The sequence below is a fragment of the Sus scrofa genome, chromosome 17 (assembly GCF_000003025.6).
Source record: "Sus scrofa isolate TJ Tabasco breed Duroc chromosome 17, Sscrofa11.1, whole genome shotgun sequence".
NCBI lineage: Eukaryota > Metazoa > Chordata > Mammalia > Artiodactyla > Suidae > Sus > Sus scrofa.
In genome coordinates, this window is record NC_010459.5 from 12,598,392 (window position 1) to 12,606,892 (window position 8,501).

Consider the following 8,501-nt stretch of genomic DNA (forward strand, 5'->3'; position numbering starts at 1 on the left):
GTAACTCGGGATCCAAGCAGTGTCTGCGACCTACACCACAGCTCATGGCAACAACGGATCCTTAACCCACTGAGCGAAGCCAGGGATCAAGCCTGCACCCTCATGGATATTAGTCAGGTTCATTACCACTGAGCCACGACAGGAACTCAGGAACATCTTCCACTACCTGAAGCAGTCGTATGTACTAGAGATTCCTTGGACAAAATTAGGATGCTGAAATTTTGGGGTCAGTTATGGCCCATGACATCTCACCTCTCCTGGTAATCATCCTTTAGCAAATGAAAGCCATCAGGAAACTTACCACCACCTCACCCCGTCCTGGTCCATCCTCTTATTTATTGTTACACTGGGTTGCATAAAGCTGTGTCTTTTTGCAACCTAAATGCATTTACCTGGGAGTTTCCATTGTGGCTCAGTGGTACCCAACCAGACTAGTATCCATGAGGATGCGGGTTTGATCCCTGGCCTCGCTCAGTGAGTTAAGGATCTGGCGTTGCCATGAGCTGTGGTGTAGGTCTCAGATGTGGCTCGAATCCTGTGTTGCTGAGGCTGGTGGCTGTAGCTCCAATTCGACCCCTAGCCTGGGAGCTTCCATATGTCATGGGTGCAGCCCTAAAAAAAGGCAAAAAGCAAAACAAATAAATAAATATGTTCACCCACCCTTGCTCTTTCTGGTCTCGTGTTTCTTGCAGTAAAGCTCGGTCCACAGTGTCAGATGATTATGATGAGCTGTCCCACTTCATCCATCTCATGACGGTCACCCACTCAGCTTCCGGGCACTGCCATTCATTCACAGACTCTGAGACCCGATGCAGGGTCTTCCTCTCCATCGCCATTTCATGCCCGTTTTTGTTGAGGGTCTCATGGTCTCTTTCTGAATTTCTAACTGGTGTCCTTTCTTCCCATCCATCTCATCATTTCCAAATCCCTCCTCTCCATCACGTCATCTCCAAATCCCTCCTCTTTACCGCCACCAAAAAAGAACATATTAACCAACCGTGCTATTTCATCCCAAAGCCCATCACTGACTGAGGGGCAAGCACGCTGCCCCCAGGGGACTTTCTGCCTCTCCAGCTTCACCTCTTACTCTATGTATCTCACATGTGGAGCTTCAGCTGCACTGTCGACTTAGCTTGTCTTTTGTATTTGGCTTCTCCGTCTTTGTACATACCATCTTTTCTTACCTGGCATGGTCTTTCCTTTCTCCTTTCTCCACTGCCACCTCACCTCCTCCAAACTGCTGTCTAACTTCTCCTCCTCTTTTCAGCCTCAGCGCAGGCATCAGTTCTTCCACAAAGACCTTAGGACTTTTTGCCGCTTGGCATGCTCACATAATTCCTGTAATGCACTCCTTGAAACACTTGCTCAATCTGTTTTTTTGTTTGTTTGTTTGTTTTGTTTTTTTTTTGGGGGGGGCTGCACCCACATATGGATGTTCCCAGGCTAGGAGTTGAATTTGAGCTATAGCTGCTGGCCTATGCCTCAGCCACAGCAACACCGCTTGAGCAGCATCTGTGACCTACACGATAGCTCAGATGGTTAACCCACTGATTGAGGCCAGGGATGGGACCTGCGACCTCACGGATACTAGTTGGGTTCATCTGCACTGAGCCACAATGGGAACTCCTCAGTCGATCTTTTATACCATCGAGGAATATTAGGTCTTTTTTTCCTATAAGGCGGTAACTTTCTGTATGGAAAAATAAGTCTCATTCTTGTTGTAACCTCAGAACCTGGTAAGGTGTCTGACGGCTGGTAGATATTTCATTTATGTCTGAGAAATTAATGAAAGAACATATCACCTTTACAAACCCTGGAGTCAGGTTTTGGTGCCAAGGTGCTGAACTTCTCATTGTCCTCTCTCACCACCCAGATGGTGTGTGAAAAATGGCTCTACTATTTAACAATCAGTGATTAAGACTGCTGAGGCTCCCTAAACACATGTCTAAAGGTCCTTGAAAAGCTAAGTTTACACCGTTGCCCCATCAGGCAGCATGAAGACTACCCTTTTGCTAAAATTATGAAGCAACCACAACACTGATCCCTGGGCTAGGTGGATAATCAGAGCATGTCCAAGGCTGGAAGGCAAAATAAGAAGGAAGGCTGTGCCAAGTGAGAGCCAAACATCCAATGTGTTGCAACCTTTGGGCTGAAATTAGAGCAGGGGAGAGTTAAAAATTCAGTCGTTAAATTATTACAGCCTATAAATTGTACAACATAACGAAGACGATAAGGAGTTCCCTGGTGGTCCAATAATTAAGGAGCTGATGTCACAGCTGTGACTAGAGTCTTTGCTGTGGCATGGGTTAAATGTAATGAAAGGCATTTGCAATCAATTTCCAAGTTCCGACAAATATTTTGTGCATATTTAGATTAAAGAATAGATAAGGAAGTTTGGAAGATGCAAACAGTCTGGTTTTTCCAGCCCAAGACAGGATTTATCCAGTTGTCAATCTGTCTCTTTTTCTTTTCATAAATCAGGCACCTAAGGGTTTAGGGGTCAAGTGTGGAATGATTCAAGACTAGAAATTCTGGTTATTTCAGTAGGACTAGAGCTGCGTTCCTACAATTGCGTCACTTTTTTTTTCCATTCTTAAAGATAAATCTGACATCCAAAGGCAGGCCAGTCGCGTTTTGGACTGATGTGTCAGTTAATCATGTATCGGTGATAGATGAGAGTTTGCTAGAGCCTCACCAAGAACAAGGGTCTGGGGAGCTCCTGCTGTGGTACAGCGGGATCAGTGGTATCTTGGGAGCACTGTCACGTGGATGGGATCCCAGGCCCAGCACAGCAGATTAAGGATCCAGCATTGCTGCAGCTATGGCTTAGGTCCACATGTGTGGCTTGGATCTTGTCCCGGGCCCAGGAACTCCATATGCCACAGAACGGCCAAAAAAAAAAAAAAAAAAAAAAGACCAACAAGAGTCCAGGAGGTTCTAAAGGTCATTCTGGGGTTGCCCATGGCGGCGATGTTAGAGGAACTTCAAAACTGCCATCTTCCCAAGTCAAATGATGTCAGAGCCAGGTCCCACCACACACCTTAGCTCGAGGCTGGTAGGGCAGGAGGCTTTAGAGACTGGACCCCCGGGTGGGTCTCCAGCACTTGGGGAACCTTCCCAAATCCCAAATGGCCCTATCTACAGAATAGGAACAGACTCATGGACATAGAGAACAGACCTGTGGTTGCCAAGGGGGAGGGGGAGGGAAGGGGATGGACTGGGAGTTTGAGACTAGCAGATTATAAACTATTACATTTAGAATGGATAAACAATGAGATCCTGCTGTACAGCACAGGGAACCATATCTGATCTCATGGGATAGAGCATGATGGAAGATAACATGAGAAAAAATGTATATATACATATACATATGCACACACACATATATCTGGGTCACTTTGCTGTACAGCAGAAACTGACAGAGCTTTGTAAGTCAACTGTAATAAAAAACAAAACAAAAGCAAACAAGCAAACAAACAAAAAAACACAAAAAAATTACATGCCAGTGGCGAGCATGTTCTAAGCACAGGGTCAGGTAGGGAACCTGTAGAAAAGCAAGAAGAGAAGGCTTCTGCCTTCATGGTTTCCGAGCACTCAGGGAAGGATGGCATTCTCCAGGTTGACGTGCCCGATTCATGGTAGATTTCTACCAGGCTCCTGAGCAGACCACCAGGATTTTGGGGGCCAAAATGCCACTCAGACTTTAGATGTCCTGGTCATCACTTCCTCTCTTAAAAGGCCTGGTGGCCACAGCAATGTCACAGGATTGATTTAAGAACTCAAAGCGCTGAGGAGGTGGTGTCTTTCCTCATCCCAGGCTCCCAGGCCCCCTCTTGTCTCCCTGCCTTGTTCTGCCTCCGTCTTCTGTCTACGTAAACTTTGAGATGGAAAAATTGACCTCAGAACTGTGGTCCCTTACCTCCATCCTGGAGGTCACCCAGCTTGGGGGCCGTGTGGTTCTAGATCACGTAGCCTGAGTAGACAACAGAAAGGAAATAACACGAGTGGACAGAAATGATGTGTAAAGGGGATGCAGCAAATACTTATGGGACACTGTCATTCCTCTCCTTTTCTTTTCTGCAGCTGCTTTTATCACTGGATGTGGTCTTGAGGAAAAGGGTCCAGAGACCACTGCCCCGTGTGGACTGGCATCTTCTTTAAGAAAAAATTGGGGGTATAACTACGTCACTTTGCTGTACAGCAGAAATTAGACCAATGGGAACAGGTGGGGAGGGATGGACAGGGGGTTTGGGATTGGCATATACACAATGAGGTATACGGAATGATTGGCCAACAGGGACCTGCTGTAGAGCACAGAGAACTCTACCCAATATTCTGTGATTATGTGGGAAAAGAATCTGAAAGAGAATGGGTATGTGTATATGTATGACTGAATCACTTTGCTGTACAGCAGAAATTATCATAACTTTGTAAATCAACTATACTTCAATGACTTGAAAAATAAAATAGAACAACATTGTACATCAACTGTACTTTAGTAAAAATTAAAAAAAATCATCAGAAAAAAAGAAATAATTCAAATAGCACTCAGTGGAAAAATAGCTTACACGGCATGTGTATTAATGTGCCCGTTACCACATGTCTGCATGTAAGTCTCTTGTTATCTCCATGTTACAGATGAGGAAACTGAGGTAGAGAAGTTACTTGCCCAAGATCACACGGCTAAAGATGTGAACAAAAACCAGTTCCAGGAGTCTCCACCGTGGCTCAGCAGAAACAACCCGATTAGTATCCATGAGGACGCTGGTTCGATCCCTGCCTGGCTTAGTGGGTTAAGGATCTGGCATTGCTGTGAGCTGAGGTGTAGGCTGCAGACACAGCTTGGATCCCGCATGGCTGTGGTTGTGGTGTAGGCTGGCAGCTGCAGCTTCCATTCAGCACCTAGCCTGGGAACCTCCACGTGCAGCGGGTACAGCACCCCCAACCAAAAAAAAAGATAGAAAAGAGACTAGTTCCAGCCATTGGACTCCTAAATGTGTGTCCTTAACCGTTCCGGGTTCTGCCATCCTGGAATGAAAACAGATTGCCTTTGTCACATCCCACATTCCTCTTGAATGTGTGTCAACTGGGTTGCATCCTGAAGTACGTGTCCACGGGGACCAATTCCCCTGCCAAGAGGCACCAAGCATAACCCTGAGTCAGTCACAGTGTGAGCATCTGGCTCCAGAGCTAGCACCTTCCAGGCCAGCCGTCTGGAAGCCAAGCTGTCCAACTGGCTTTTCAACTGACATCACACAGGGAACTAATTTTTAAGGCGTCTCTGTACTTTCCTAACTTCCTTGAAGAATGATGTTATTTAAGTGCTTATGAAACAGGCCTTGCATATTATTCTTCTTGAATTTAAATACTTAAAGACATAACTAATGAAGCATGTCAGGTTTTAGGGTCATTGTATATGGTCTTGCTTTCATAAAATGTGCTTCGTAATTTGGATTGGAGAATATTTAATCAGTATCATGTTTTTGAAAGGGAAACCAGTCTCTGAAAATCATAAACAGATTTATATCAAAATCTCCTGCTTCTTAACTTGCACAGGAGGCACGCCTGACTTAGATTGTTATTTGATTTTTTTATGCATAAATCTTGTCTCCATATCTAGATTTTAAACTCCTCAAGGACACATCAAGACAGCTGGGAACACAGTAAGTGTAATACCTAATAAATATTGTTGCAGCACTGAATAGAAGAAACACAGGAACTAATTTATCATTAAGCCTTGAATGATATAACATCAGAATTAATTTTGAAAGCAAATATTCTCCTTCATTCCCCCGGGGACCACAAGTCTCCTTTTCTATTTTTGTTTTAAAGCTAAGAATGAAAGACCCATCTTTGTGAGTATAACAGAGTAATTATGGTTAAAAAGAGATGTTTAGAAAAAAATCAGGAAATAATGTGAGTTTTTGAAAGACAGTCAATTCAATGGACAAATAGATATACTAGCTTTCTCACAGCAAAAATTAAAATAAATAAATAAAATCATCTGGGTGTATATTTGAATCGATTTTATCAGTTTTTACAAAGAGGGAGTTTCATTCCCTTAGTTTTTAGGGTTGGAAGCTTTGAGGGTGACTCTGAAAGGTGGGCTTCTAAATGCAATCCAGTCTCTGGGCCACAGTCTTACAAAGAAGCCAAGCTCCAAATAAAATCTACACCTTCCAGCTGGAAGCATCTGCTTTTGTCTATTGTTATGGAACTCAGAACTTGGGTTTTAATTCTTATGCAGGTTAGTGATGGGAGTTCTGTTCTTAAACAGTGCTTTTCCTGTGACCATGCCCAGAGCTCAGCTTGGAAGCTGATGGCCTTGGAGGATGGAGGGCTATGGGAAGAGCAAGAGCAAAAATTTGCAAAGGCAACCTGTGTGTTCTAAGATGCCGCCCTTTAAACAGGCCCAGCGACACAGGGAGAGGAGTGAGATGGAGGCTATGTGCCAAACGGGAGCCCAAGCTTGACGGTGAGGTATGCACACTCACTCCCCTGTGTGCAAGTGCTGAATGTGGTGTGGCGGGGTGGAGTGCGGGTGGGGTGGCGTGCGGGTGAGGAGGGAGACAACAAAGAGGCAAGTGCCAACTAGCCCAAGAGAAGAGGCCAGACCCGCCCCAGAAGGTCTACAGAAGCTGTCTCCAGGCCTCAAGGGTTCTTATCTAAAAAAATGAGATTGCATTACCTCTCAGTTTGATAGCAATTCTCAAGAACTAATTCTAGCTGGTAATGTGAAAGCAAGGATGTACTGGAAAGAAGCTGGGGTGCATAGGATCCAAAGACTGGGAACCAGCAGGGAGCAGAAGCTGGGAAGCTGGACCCATGGACCTTCCCTCTAGAACACTGCTGTGCCCAAGTCAGCCTAGAGGACCCTCACCCCAAAAGCTCTGTGCGCGTCGCAGCCATAAGCGCCTTCTCTTCAAATGCCCCTCCCCCCAAAACTCTGTGTCTCCCAACCTGAAATTTTCAATTTCCGGGAGAAACATCAGATTAGCCCAGGGTGGGTCAGCTGTCCACGCCTGGCTTAGTCACCTATGATCAGGGATACGGGATCTCAGGAGCACGGACAGAGCTGCAGGGTTCTACCCTGTGTCATGGGAGGGATGGAGGGAAGAATTTTTTTTTTTTTTTTTTTTGCTCTTTAGGGCTGCATTCAAGGCATATGGAAGTTCCCAGACTAGGGCTCAAATCAGAGCTGCAGCTGCCAGCCTACACCACAGTCACAGCAATGCCAGATCTGAACCACATCTGTGACCTACACCAGAGCTTATGGCAATGCAGGATCCTTAACACACTGAGCAAGGCCAGCGATCAAAACCGCGTCCTCATGGATACTAGTCAGGTTCATTACCATTGAGTCACATCGGGAACTCCCAAGAGTACTGATAGACTGGCTTTATGGTACAATTAGAGCTGAGGTAGATCAGGAAGGGGTTCTGAGAGGGGAGAGGGCCCAATGGGGACTTAAAGGGACCTGGTCCGGGGAGCACGGCTACCTTCAGACCATGGGAAGAGCATGCACAGAGGACATTCCATCATCCCAGAAAGTTCTACTAGTCAGAGCTGCTGTAGAAGAGCTCCTGCTAGTTGCTGGAAGAGTTGGTCAGTTGATTAACCTTCGAAGCCCAGACAACAGAGAGTCAAGGAAACGTGAGCAGTGAGTGGCATAGGTCTGGGTTCTGGGAGAAATCAGATGGCCCTTCAACTGAAGTGCACTGAATAAGCAGATTCTTTACAAAGATGGGGCTAAGCCAGTCCAAAAGTGAACTGATAGGAGTTCCCGTTGTGGCTCGGGGTTAGGACTTTACGTTGTCTCATGAGGATGAGGTTAGATAGCTGCTTTTGCTCAGTCAGTTAAGATTCTGGCTTTTCTTGGAGTTCCCATTGTTGTGCAATGGAAACAAATCCAACTAGGAACCGTGAGGTTGCCTGTTTGATCCTGGCCTCACTCAGTGAGTTAAGGATCCAGCACTGCCATGTGTACGTCGAAGAGGCCACTTGGATCTGGCATTGCTGTGGCTGTGGTGTAGGCGGCAGCAACAGCTCCGATTAGACCCCTAGCCTGGGAACCTCCATATGCCGCAGGTGTGGCCCTAAAAAGACAAAACAACAATGACAACAAAAAGAAGCTAGCATTTCTGCACTTTGCCACAAGCTGCAGTGTAGGTTACAGATGCAACTCTTTTTGACCCCTAGCCTGGCAATTTCCATATGCTGCACCTTATGTGGTCTTAAAAAATAAAAAATAAAAGGGAACCTACAGGAACTGGAGAAGCATCTGGTGACTCCTCACCGAAGGGAGCTAGCACCACACTGCTGATGGGAGCCTTAGGGGAGGTGACATCCCTGGACCCAGGAGCCACTGCTAATTTGATGGCCCTGACATGGGCAGTTTGAGGAAATACTCTGATGTTTCCTCTCCCAGCCCTTCCACGCTCTTGTTGGTGCCCCCCACTGGCGTCCAACTGGAAGCCTCAGGGGCCAGAGCCGGACAGAAG